At 42.9% G+C, this 13,651-nt stretch overlaps 1 pseudogene; it reads left to right on the top strand.

Moving 5' to 3' along the window:
• The first annotated feature begins 10,871 nt into the window (after window positions 1–10,871).
• LOC125167585 (keratin, type I cytoskeletal 19-like) lies at window positions 10,872–12,266 on the top strand (annotated as a pseudogene).
• The last annotated feature ends 1,385 nt before the right edge of the window (window positions 12,267–13,651 follow it).

The raw sequence follows: 13,651 nt of genomic DNA, 5'->3' as shown, positions 1-13,651 counted from the left end.
CACACACAAAGAAACTTAAGGATAAAGTTAACTAAAGAATGTAAAGCTTGAACCCTGGAAATTGCCAAATGTTATTGAAGTAAGTTAAAGAAGACTTAAGTAAATGGAAAGACATCCCATGTTCATGGATTGGAAGACTTCATATTGTTAAAATGCCAAAACACACACACACACACACACACACACACACACACCCCATGTGTACATACATACCTATATTATTTTTCTATCTATCATCTAGCTAGCTAGCTAGCTATCCAGAAACATGAGTGCATACTGATGCTTCCAATTCCAACCCTCATGGCTCATTATAGCCTTCCTGCCCTCTTTGCTTATTTGTAACTTCCTCCTCTGACAGTGACAAGCCTAGCTCTCTCTCATTATCTACAATATATTAACCTATTTGTTCAACCCTAGTGTACATGTAGTTTCTATGCAGTCTCTTTAAAACCTAAGTCAGATTACTCCTCTGCTCAAAATCGTCCCATACCTCCTCATTTCACTCAGACTAAATCCAAAATTCTTGACCTCCTATGGCCCAAGGCCTTACAAGACATAGATCGCTAATACATATTGATCTGCTCTCCCTTGTGCTTTTGCTCTAGATACTTCGGCTTCCTTACTGCATCCCAGAAGCTGAGGTACTAGAAGGGGGTTTGACTGAAAAGAGGGAAATAAGAGAACTTCTCAGGGGTAGCAGAACTATTTCCTGCTTTGACTTTGGTGGTGGTAACACCACTGCAGACGTTTGTCAAAATTCCTTGAACTACATACTTAAAATGAAAACCTCTTATTGTATATCAAGTACACCTCAATAAAGTTGATTTAAAAAAAATTAGTGTTTATTTTTTGAGAGAGAGAGAGAGAGTGAGTGAAGGAAGGGGCAGAGAGAGTGGGAAACACAGAATCGGAAGCAGGCTCCAGGCTCCGAGCTGTCAGCACAGAGCCTGACACAGGACTCGAACTCATGAACTGTGCAATCATGATCTGCGCTAAAGTCAGAAGCTTAACTGGCTGAGCCATCCAGGTGCTCCAATAAAGTTGATTTTTTAAAAAAGACACCTATATGGAGCATTATCATTCATTTGAAATGTCAGTTATATGTTTCTAAAATATTTTTAAATAAACATAGAACTGGTAAGATTTTCCATGTTTGCATCCACTTCTGCCTTTTCACCATGATATGTTTTCTGTAGCGAACTCTGTTGGGTTTTAGCAGAGAATCCAACATGATTGGTTGGAGTTGGCCTTCTCTCTCTTCTCACAGTGAGCAAGGAATATTTATTCCTTTTTGCTATGATATTTAAACTTTTTTCAATGTTGGTTTGGGTCTAAAAATTTAATATTATGACTCATTAATGAGGTCTTAACAATAACTTCAAAACTCCTCATCTAAATGATGCCACCTACAATTTTAATCAATATTGACCTGGCAGCTGTCAACATCTGTGGGTTTTCTAAATGCGATGGCTAATGGGTCAGGTATGAAACATTCTGTAATTGACCTCTTCTACTCATCCCTTTGCCCCCACTTTTCTGAAGGTTCCTGGCCTGTCCCAGGAAAATGCAGCCCCAAACCTTAGCCCATACTTCTAACCACTTAGCACCTGCTCAGGAGTAAATCTCAAAGACCAACTCATGGGCAGATAAATCAGTGGGCAAAGGTGATTCTCCAAAACGAACAGACATTGACTTACCAACTGGACTTAAAATTTTCTCCGCTGATTTTAGGGACTGTTCGACGACATAGACAGCCATGGTCAGGCAGCTGCTTTAATTTCTTGATCAGAGTATGAGCTCCACCAGTAAAAACAGCAATGGCAGCTAAAAACAGCAACGGCAGCTAAGGCAAGTGGCACTCTCAGAAAAGCCACCAGAGTCCTCCTTCCAGACAGCCCCAAATTCTAATCATCAGTAGCCAAGAAAGTGATTCAGAGCTTGGGCCTGTGACTAATAACTTCATAGAGGTAGGTTTGGAGACATCAGAGTCAAATCATGGACTCTCTGTCCAGCCCCATCCCATTTGTCCCTGTTGGTCTAAATCCATCCATACTTCCAGGCCCACCTCAATGTCACCATTTCCACAAATCCTTCACCAATGGTGCCTGTGACTACAGGTCTTCCTTTGAACTCTATGGTCTTCAGTTGTAACCCCGGGGAAATGTTCTCCATCCTCCTGGGTAATCTCATTCAGTGTATTCTGTTCCTTACCACTCCTCTGACCTCATGGGCAGGGATTGTGATTATATTCTTCACCCTAAATCTCCACACCTTGTTTCTGATAATCTCTGAATAAGTAAGATGAGTAGTTGCTAAATTGAAATGTCCTAAAATATGGGAAGTTCAGGTTCAAGTCCTGGTTTGGGTATTCAACAATGGTATGGTCTTGGCCAACTCACTCCATGTCTCTGGGTTGCAGCTTCCTTGGCTGTAACTGACAGAACTAGACTATGTTATCTCAAAGGTTCTGTGGTATCCAGCCCCCACAATGGCTCCCAGTGATGCTACTTTCTGTTATTCAGTCCTTCATTGTTCCAAGGAGAGTGGGCATCACACTTGAATTTGGGTTATAAAAAGTACTGGCTTTATTCTTTGTCACTCTTTCTCTCCTTTGGATCACCTACTCTGGGAAGGGTCAAATGCCATGTCATGAGGCCTAGGAAACAGCCTTCAAGAAATGAAGGACTGCCAACAGAATAGGAGTGAGCTTGGAAATGGATTCGCCAGTCCCAGTCAATCCTTAAGATGACAGTAGCCTGTTCCACAGCTTGACTGCAGCCCCATGAAAGAACCCAACCCAGAACAACCTCACTAAGCCACTCTCCTGGACTCCTGAGCCTCAAAAACTGGGAGATAAGAAATACTTGTTGATTTGAGGTCATCTGTTATACAGCAAGAGACAACAAATATGAACTGTTTCAGGCTCTAAAACCCCATAAGCCTAAAGTCGGTGTTTTGAAGTATAGCTATTACATTCAGGAAAAAGCCTGATTTATAATAATTGTCAATCTTTCCCCTCCCACCCCAGCCAGAATCCATAAAGAGAGAATACAAAACATGTCAAAATATATTTTCAAGGAACAATATTTATTTTATCTATGTCTGTAAGAGTTCCCAAAGCTATGTTGATTTTGCTTCACCGACTCCTTTATTTCACAGATGAGGGTGAAAATACAGATAAACTAGGTGATGGCAATAATGCAAATGTTCTTCATTTTTGCAATATTTGCATTTCTTCTGTGGTGAATAAAAACAAGGTACAGGCTTTGCCTTGTTTCTCTCCAGGTTAATCTTGAGAAATCTGTCTTGAGCAGTGATATTGCTTATGCACATCTAGCTGGGTGGCCACGAGCCCGGGAAAATCCCAGGGCAGCCCAGGAAAAAGCACAGTGTATGAAGTCACCTCCAGAAAAATAGCTGAAGGCTGGAGAGGGACAGCTTGGCGAAGGGGCTACCATGTCAGTCTGGATTAAGAAAAGACTTTTGAGGGGCGCCTGGGTGGCTCAGTCTGTTGGGCGTCGGACTTCGGCTCAGGTCATGATCTCACAGCTTGTGGGTTTGAGCCCCACATCAAGTTCTGTGCTGACAGCTCAGAGCCTGGAGCCTGCCTTGGATTCTGTGTGTGTCTCTCTCTCTGCCCCTCCCCCGCTCTCTCTCTCTCTCTCTCTCTCTCAAAAAAAAAAAAATAAATAAACATTAAAAAAAAAAAAAAAAGAAAGAAAAGAAAAGACTTTTTAGGGGCGCCTGGCTGGGTCAGTCAGTAGAGCGTACAACTCTTGATCTTGGGGTTATAAGTTTGAGAGATCTACATTGGGTATAGAGATTACTTAAAAAATAAAATAAAAACCTTAAAAAAAATAGAAAAGAAAAGCGTTTTGACATTACAAAAAGTGGTAAGTAAGACTGAAAAAAAAAACCCAAATATCATATGATTTCACTTATATGTGAAATCTAAAAGACAAACAAACAAATAGAAACAGACTCATGAATACAAAGAACAAACTGGTAGTTGCCAGAGGGGAGGGGGGTGGAAGGATGAGCAAAATGGGTAAAGGAGATTAAGAGGTACAAACTTCCAGTTATGAAATAAATAAGTCAGGGCACCTGGGTGACTCAGTCAGTTGAGATTCTGTCTCTTGATCTCAGATCAGGTCTTGGTCTCAGGGTCGTGAGTTCAAGTTCCACATTGGCTCTGTGCTGGGCATGAAGCCTACTTAAAAAATAATATAAGATAAAATATGTAAGTCATAGAGATGGAAAGTACAGCGTGAGGAATACAGTCTATAATAGTGTAATAATGTTGTGTGGTGACAGATGGTAACTACACTTACCTTGGTGAGCATTGTGTTACACAATAGAATTGTCAAATCACTGGGGCGCCTGGATGGCTCAGTCAGTTGAGTGTCCGACTTCCAATCAGGTCATGATGTCACGGTTTGCGAGCTCAAGCCTCACATCAGGCTCTGTGCTGACAGCTCGGAGCCTGGAGCCTGCTTTGGATTCTGTGTCTCCCTCTCTCCCTGCCCTTCCCCCACTCATGCTCTATCTCTCTCTGTCTCAAAAATAAATACACATTTTAAAAAATTAAAAAAAAAAAAAGAATTGCCAAATCACTGTGTCATATACCCAGAACTAATACATCATATTGTAGAGCAACTATACTTCAATTTTTAAAAATCAATGAGAAAAAAAAAACAATAAATGGCAAGAAGTGATTTTCTGTTTACAATGAGCCCACAGTCCCATGAGAAACAGGGGGGCGGGGTGGGCAGGAAATTAACAGCATGGTCAGTAAAGGAGGTGCGTGTCTCCCCTGGCTGTGGGCATGAGCAGGAGTAGTTCCCCAAGTGAAAGCAAACAGCTGATGGCTTTAGGAATCTGGGTGGGAAAGAAGTGAAGTAATGTTTGGAGGAGTGGAAAAAGGGGCTAGGAGACAAAGGAGAACGTCTGAAACTAGTAAATCACATCAAGAGGTCTATTTGACTCATTCACATATGCCTGGATTGGACGCCTCCTGAAGGACGTCAGCAGTCTATTGAAAGGATGGAAGTGAATGTGAAAAGGAAATTAGGAAATGAGGCATGGAGGGGTGGGGGATGAGTCTGGGAGATTAAAAGTGTATTCCTCTGAAAGCATCTGCTTCATCGAACAGGGTGCTATTGCAATATTTTCTTATATAAGTAATACTGGCAATTAGAGAAGCCTCATCAGGTTTTGGTATTTCTACTGAATAAAGGAGGAGGCTGGGCAAAAAAATAAAAGGTGAGAGGGCAGAGGGCTGAGGGAGGAGCTGACGGGATGCCCAGACTTTTGGTCAAGACTTACAGGACACTCAAGACCAGAGGGTGATTTGGTTTGGCTGCAAACCTATGGATTCCAGCAAATCTCGCTACTTCACCAAGAGGGCTGAGGCAGAGCCCTTGCTCATCCTAAGAGGTCCTTTTCCAAATCAGTCCACACACAGCTGAACACACTCTTGCTCCTTTTTACGGGTGTTTCCTTTGTTAATGGAATAAAGATACGTTTGAGGAATGAATAGCAGAAAAATCCAGTCAAAATGGAAATACAGTAAAACCTTGGATTGCAAGCAACTTGTTCTGCAAGTGTTCCACAAGAGGAGCAAACATTTCTAATAAATTTTGACTTCATAAACGAGCTATGTCTTGCAATGAGAGTAGTATGGGATGCCAAAGGTCACATGATCGCAAGTGAGCCAATGGCTCTTGAAACTCACCTTGATATACAAGTGCTTTGGATGACAAGCATGTTTTTGGAATGAATTATGCTCACAAACCAAGCTTTTACTGTACTAGGGGATGGAGTTTTGGAAGATATGCACAGGTGGGCATTTTTTAGCACCTTAAAGAGCAGTTTCTCCCCCTTATATTTGTACAGCACATGAGGATTATTTTTTCTGAAGCTGAGTCTTGGGATGGTTGTGATAATAATTGTGAAGGTATCTTAACTATTCTTTTACTGGGGACGGAAACACATATATCACTTATTCTACCAACGTAACTGTCGAGAAGAAAGGAAGCAAATGTCACTGACATTTTGCAGCAACAAAACCAAGCCCCAGAGTTTTTTTTAACACCTTGTTCAGTGTGACAGGATGGGTCAGAGTGACTCATGGGGTAACAAGTTCCAAGAGATGTCTTGGGTCCTAGGTATGCTTTTTCACTGGGACCATGTTTGGGGTCCCCACGGAGATCTCAGTGATAAGCAGCAGATCCAAAACAGTTAGGTCTTCGCCCGCCTGCTGAGTTAGTGAAAGTACCTGGTGCAAAGATAACCTAAGGTAACACATAAACCCCAAAACAAGTTTTGTTGAACTTTGTAAAGCAAGACACCATGTTAGGATGCCTGAGAAGACGTGATTATAGAGTCAGGTGGAGATTAGGTCATTATCTGGGGTTAGATTGCACATGAGGCATCACAGACACAGGGCTGATCCTGGGGGTGAGAGAGGATAACGATGGAAGTAACAGCTGAACCCCTTCCCCATTCCATCAGCAAAGTTTTCCCTCATGCTCAGGGAAGGGATGACTCAGCAGAAAGAAAGAAAAAGGAAAGATTCAAGCACTGGCCTTAGCTTTTCGGTTGGTTGTGGGAGTTACAGAAGGAGCCGTGGCATATGCAACAGATCCAGGAAAACTCTACTTGAGGAAAAATGTATGTTTTGCTCTCTACCCTTGGTCCCTAGACTAGAAAAGATTCCCCACACTTGAAGAGTTGCTGAGGACACCAGGAGTAGAGTGGTGGTTTCCAAGGAAGGGCTTCTGTGCCCTGATCCTTTGGGCCCTGCCCCAGGCAGAGGAACCCCAGGAAGGTTGGGGCATCCCAAAGGACAGGGGATTGGTTGGGGAAAGTGACAAGATTCCAGAGGAAATTTCTGACTGTCACAGTGAATCTAAACAGAAAGGCTTTGGACGAGAGGAGCTAATATTGTTAAGCTGTGGGTCTATCCATCCCAGATATTTAGCTATTGGACACAAAGCAGTCCAAAATGGCTTCTGATTCCTGAGGTAGACACTGCCAGCATGACAGGATGTACTGGGTGTCATCTTCTTGGTGCCCTGATGGGAGTGGGGAGGAAGGGAGTAAGTCCACAAGTGGTCAGGGATCATTATAGATAGAACTGGGGAAGATGAACAGGTAGGGAGAGATGTAGGGTGCCTTCAAGGAACTGGAACCCATTTGGGAAATTAAAATATTGTAGGGTCATAAAAACTATGTACACCCCCACTAGAGATGTGTGAGACTTGGTTGTGTTATGAAATATCAATTTAATTGATATTATGAAATATCAATTTAATTGATATTATTAAATATCAATTTGCAAGCAATTATCTCCTCTTCCGAAAGGCACTGAGTTTAGAAAGACTCATATAGGACAACGTGATAAAAATCTGTGCATGTGTCAGGTTTCCAGCCCACTGCTTAAAAAATATTCTAATAAATGAAAATACATAATGTGTAACTAACACCCTGGTTATCAGAGAACCAAGTGGAGATGTGGACAGAGAAAAGTCCACGTGTAAAGCCATTAGCTTTTCTGATATGTTCCACCAATGTCATTGTTCAGGCCCTGTTGAAATAATACTGGCATGTGGCTTTTCTTTCTGATTTACTTAGCAATTTATAATGGGAACAAATATCTTTGTATGTCACATGAAAGAATTGGGGGCAATTGATGAATGCTTTTCTTATCATCTCGTTCCATTGTCCATCATAGCTAATAATTTATTTACTTACAGTAAAGGAAGTCCATCCAAGAATGAATGAATTCTACTGTCATTCATACTATCAACTCCTAGTACTTCTAGTCAAGGATGGAAAAGCCACCGCCAACAACTTTGAGGGTATGGTGAAGATCCAAGGGAGCACTATATATAGCTGGTGAATCAAGGAAACATAGGATACCCAGGAACTAAAACCAAAGGCATGGTAGCCTAGCAGGAAAACTCAAGCCTATAAATACCCAAGACAAACACCCCTGGAGCTGTCCTCTGTCTGGAGGAACTCTAGCTCTCCTGTCTTTATAAAGTGGCTTTAGTAGCTTGTGGGTAGCAAAAGAAATATATTGCTCTGTTCGGTCCCAAAGGTGTTTTGAGTTTTTGAAGTATGTTTTTTTTAATTTTTTAATTTTTAATATGAAATTTATTGTCAAATTGGTTTCCATACGACACCCAGTGCTCATCCCAAAAGGTGCCCTCCTCAATGCCCATCACCCACCCTCCCCTCCCTCCCACCCCCCATCAACCCTCAGTTTATTCTCCCTCCCTCTCTAACCTTTTTTTTTCTTCCCTTCCCCCATGGTCTTCTGTTAAGTTTCTCAGGATCCACATAATATGGCATCTGTCTTTCTCTGTATGACTTATTTCACTTAGCATAACACTCTCCAGTTCCATCCACATTGCTACAAAGGGCCAGATTTCATTCTTTCTCATTGTCATGTAGTATTCCATTGTGTATATAAACCACAATTTCTTCATCCATTCATCAGTTGATGGACATTTAGGCTCTTTCCATACTTTGGCTATTGTTGAAAGTGCTGCTATAAACATTGGGGTACAAGTGCCCCTATGCATCAGCACTCCTGTATCCCTTGGGTCAATTCCTAGCAGTGCTATTGCTAGGTCATAGGGTAGTTCTATTTTTAATTTTTTTGAGGAACCTCCACACTGTTTTCCAGAGCGGCTGCACCAATTTGCATTCCCACCAACAGTGCAAGAGGGTTTTCGTTTCTCCACATCCTCGCCAGCATCTATAGTCTCCTGATTTGTTCATTTTAGCCACTCTGACTGGCGTGAGGTGATATCTCAGTGTGGTTTTGATTTGTATTTCCGTGATGAGGAGTGACGTTGAGCATCTTTTCATGTGCCTGTTGGCTATCTGGATGTCTTCTTTAGACAAGTGTCTATTCATGTTTTCTGCCCATTTCTTCACTGGATTATTTGTTTTTCGGGTATGGAATTTGGTGAGTTCTTTGTAGATTTTGGATACTAGCCCTTTGTCTGATATGTCATTTGCAAGTATCTTTTCCCATTCCATCGGCTGCCTTTTAGTTTTGGTGATTGTTTCCTTTGCAGTGCAGAAGCTTTTTATCTTCATGAGGTCCCAATAGTTCTTTTTGCTTCTAATTCCCTTGCCTTTGGAGATGTGTCAAGTAAGAAATTGCTGCAGCTGAGGTCAGAGAGGTTTTTTCCTGCTGTCTCCTCTAGGATTTTGATGGTTTCTTGTCTCACATTCAGGTCCTTTATCCATTTTGAGTTTATTTTTGTGAATGGTGTTTTAAATGAAACGTGAAAAAGTGCAAATCCTAACTGCACGCTACCCACATGAGCACACTGGGGACACACCCAGTTGTGGTATCAAGATCAGGAAACAGAAGATAGCCAGCATCTGGAAGCCTCCCTCATCTCCCCTCCCAGGCACGACCCCCAGCCCCCGCTCCCCCTTTTAAAACCATAGACTAGTGTAGTCAGTATAATAGAACCACAGAGTATGCATTCTTACATATCTGACTTCTTTCATTCAACATAGCAGTGTTTGTATGTCACAGCCAAGAACTGGAAACAACCCAAATGCTCGGCAACAGAAATAATAAGTGAGTAAATCGCAATCTATTCATATGAAGTAATACAACACAGCAACCAAAATGAACAACCTGTTGCTACATGCAGCAGCATGGATTAGTTTCACAGACATAATGTTGAGCCAAAGAAGCCATATTCAAACAAATATGCAATTCAAAAACAAATAAAAGTAAGCTATGCGGTTAGAAGTCAAAGCTGTGGTTCCCCTTAGAGGTGATGAAAAGAGTAACGTCCCAAGAGTTTTTCCATATTTTCAATTGCAGTCATTAGAATGGGTGTATGAGAGTAAAGGTTTAAGTGTTGGATTGGCGGTTGTTTTAGACATGGTTTTACAAGGTTGTGATTGCTAGTGAGGTCGAATACTTTTTGGTTTATTGGCTACTCTTTCGTGACATGTTTGTTCACATCTTTTACCCATTTTTCTGTAGGGTTTTGTGTCTTTTGCTCATTGATTTCTTTTTTTCTTTTTTACATTTTCTGGACGTAAGTCCTCTCATATCTATGGTTATACCTCCCTGGTTACATGTATTACAAATATCTTCTCGTGCTCTGGGACTTGCCTTTTCTCCTTCTTGATGGTGTCTCTTTAAAATTGAGATAAAATTCCCATCACCCATGTAACCCATCCCCCCACCTACCTCACCTCCAGCAAGCCTCAGTTTGTTCTCTATATTTAAGAGTCTCTTATGGTTTGCCTCCCTCTCTTCTTTTATCTTCTTTTTCCTTCCCTTCTCCCATGTTCATCTGTTGAGTTTCTCAAATTCCATATATGAGTGAAATCGTATGATATCTGTCTTTCTCTGACTGACTTATTCCATCCACGTTGTTGCAAATGGCAAGATTTTGTTATTTTTCATCACCGAGTAGTATTCTATTGTATGTATATACCACAGCTTCTTTGTCCATTCATCAGTTGATGGACATTTGGGCTCCTTCCATACTTTGGCTATTGTTGATAGTGCAGCTATAAACATTGGGGTGCATGTGCCCCCTTTGAATCAGCACTTTTGTTTGGATAAATTCCTTGTAATGCAATTGCTGGGTCATAGGGTGGTTCTATTTTTAATTTGTTGAGGAACCTCCATACTGTTTTCCAGAGTGGCTGCACCAGTTTGCAATCCCACCAACAGTACCAAAGTGTTCCCCTTTCTCTGCAGCCTTGCCAACCTGAGTTGTTAATTTTAGTCATCCTGACCATTGGGAGGTGGTAGCTCAATGTGGTTTTGATTTGTATTTCCCTGATGATGGGCATTAAGGAAGGCACTTTTCGGGATGAGCCCTGGGTGTCATAGGTAAGAGATGCATCACTGGGTTCTACTCCCGAAGCCAAGACTACATTGTATGTTAACTAACTTGAATTTAAATAAATAGAAAATGAATTAAAGATAAATAAAGAGATAAAAATAAAATAAAATAAAATAAAATAAAATAAAATAAAGAGATAAAAAATTAAAAACAAGTTGAAATGATATTTTAGACATACTGGATCAAATAAAATATATTATTAAAATAAAAAAATTGAGATAAAATTCACATACCATAAAATACACCTATTTGAAGTATACATTTCAGGCTCCTCCCTCTGACCACTGCTCCTCGAACCGGTGTGGCCTGCATCCTCCTTCTCTATTACTTCCTACAGCTCTCGACACTTATCCTCCAGTTGGCCCTCCGGAACTGGGGCGGTGACTCCCTATGCTTTGGGACTGGAGGTGCCTTCTGCATGCCCAGCACCTACTGGGGCTCAGGCAGCCTCGCTGTGTCCAGGTCCTCTGCCCAATTTGCATCCTTATCTTCCTGGAGGGGCTACAGCAGCAGCTTGGCAGACGGCCAGGCCGGGTCCGACAGGCTGCGGGCGGGCAGTGAGAAACTCACTTCAATGGGCTTCTGGCTTCTACCTGGAGAAGATGCACGCCCTAGAGGAGGTCGAGGGAGATCTGGAGGTGGCATCTGAGACTGGTACCAGAAGCCAGTTGCAGGCCTGCCCACAACTACAGCCCCTACTTCAAGACCATCAAGGAGCTGCAGGACAAGAATCTTGTGGCCACCATTAAGCACTCCAAGATTGTCCTGCAGATCGACAATGCCTGTCTGGCTGCAGATGACTTTCCAACAAGGTCTGGGCTAGGAGGCCGACATAATGGCCTGCGCGGGGTGCTGGATGAGCTGACCCCAGCCAGGACCAACCTGGAGATGCAGATCGAAGGCCTGAGGGAGGAGCTGGCCGACCTGCAGGAGAACCAGCAGAGGAAATCAGTGCTCTGGGGGGCCAGGTGGGTGGCCAGGTCAGTGTGGAGGTGGATTCTGCTCTGGAGATCGACCTTGCCAGAATCCTGGGTGACACGAGAAGCCAATATGTAGAGAAGCAAGACAGAGGTCACTGACCGGTGGCACGGTAGGCTCAACTAAGCAGGAAAGTCCCCCCTGGAAGGCACGCTGGTGGAAACAGAGGCCCGCGTTGGAGCTCCACTGGCCCAGATCCAGGCACTGGTTGGTGGTATTGAAGCCCAGCTGAGCGATGTGCCTGAGGACACCCAGAGGTAGAACCAGGAGCACCAGCAGTTCATGGGCATCAAGTCGTGGCTGGAGCGGGAGATTGCCACCTACCCCTGCCCAAAGGGCCAGGACATCCACTGCAACAATCTGCCCACTCCCAAGGCTCTCTGAGTCTGGCAGCCTCCTGGGCTTCCTGCTGTCCTGCAGAGGGGTTCCCCTGAGCAGGGGTGGGGGACCCCACCTTTAGATTTTCCCCTGACATGGCAATAAAGCTTTATGGCTCAAGGGAAAAAATAACAAAGTGTACATTTCAGTCCACGCTCGTACGTTCATCTCCATATCTAATTCCAGAACGTTTCATCAGCCCAAAAGATACCCCATTCCCATTGGATGTCCCTTCTCATTCCATCTTCTTCCCATCCTCGGCAACCACTAATTCATTTCTTGTCCCTGTGGATTTGCCTATTCTAAACACTTCCTAGAAAGAGAATTGTACAATATGTCTTATTTTCTGTCTGGCTCCTATCACTTGACAAAATGGTTTCAAGGTTCATCCACATTACTGCATCTACCAGAACTTCATCCCTTTCTATGGCTGAATACTATTCCAGTGTATGGATATAACAGCTTATGGTCATCAGTTCATCAGTTGATGGAAATTTGGGTTGTTCCCACTTTTTGGCTGTTATGAATAATTCATGTACAAGTTTCTGCATGAACATACGTTTTTAATTCTCTTGGATTTAAAACTAGGAGTGGAATTTCTGGGTTATATGGGAACTTTATGTTTAACTTTTTAAGGAATGGCCAAACTGCTCAAAAATAGCCTCACCCTTTACATTCTCGCTAGTAAGATATGAGGATTCCTGGGGTGCCCAGGTGGCTCAGTCAGTGAAGTGTAGACTCTTGATTTTGGCTCAGACTCATGACCCCAGGGTCATGGGATCGAGCTGGACATGGGCTTCATTATGGGCGTGGAGCCTGTTTGAGGTTCTCTCTCCCAGGGCACCTGGGTGGCTCAGTCTGTTAAGTGTTTGACTTCTTGGTTTTGGCTCAGGTCATGACCTCACAGTTCATGAGATTAAGCCACATCGGGCTCTGCACTGACAGCACGGAGCCTGCTTAGGATTCTCTCTCCCTCTCTCTCTACCCCTCCCCTGCTGGCGTTTGCTCTCTCTCCCTCTCAAAAGTAAACAAACAAACAAACATTTTTTTAAATATGAACTTTATTGTCAAATTGGTTTCCATACAACACCCAGTGCTCATCCCAACAGGTGCCCTCCTCAATGCCCATCACCCACCCTCCCCTCCCTCCCACCCCCCATCAACCCTCAGTTTGTTCTCAGTTTTTAAGAGTCTCTTATGGTTTTGCTCCTCCCACTCTAACCTTTTTTTTTCCTTCCCCTCCCCCATGGTCTTCTGTTAAGTTTCTCAGCATCCACGTTAAGAGTGAAAACATATGGTATCTGTCTTTCTCTGTATGACTTATTTCACTTAGCATAACACTCTCCAGTTCCATCCACATTGCTACAAAAGGCCAGATTTCATTCTTTCTC

Source organism: Prionailurus viverrinus, chromosome B3 (assembly GCF_022837055.1).
Source record: "Prionailurus viverrinus isolate Anna chromosome B3, UM_Priviv_1.0, whole genome shotgun sequence".
NCBI lineage: Eukaryota > Metazoa > Chordata > Mammalia > Carnivora > Felidae > Prionailurus > Prionailurus viverrinus.
The sequence above is the reverse complement of the archived record's forward strand: the minus strand, read 5'-3'. Positions and strand labels throughout refer to the sequence as shown.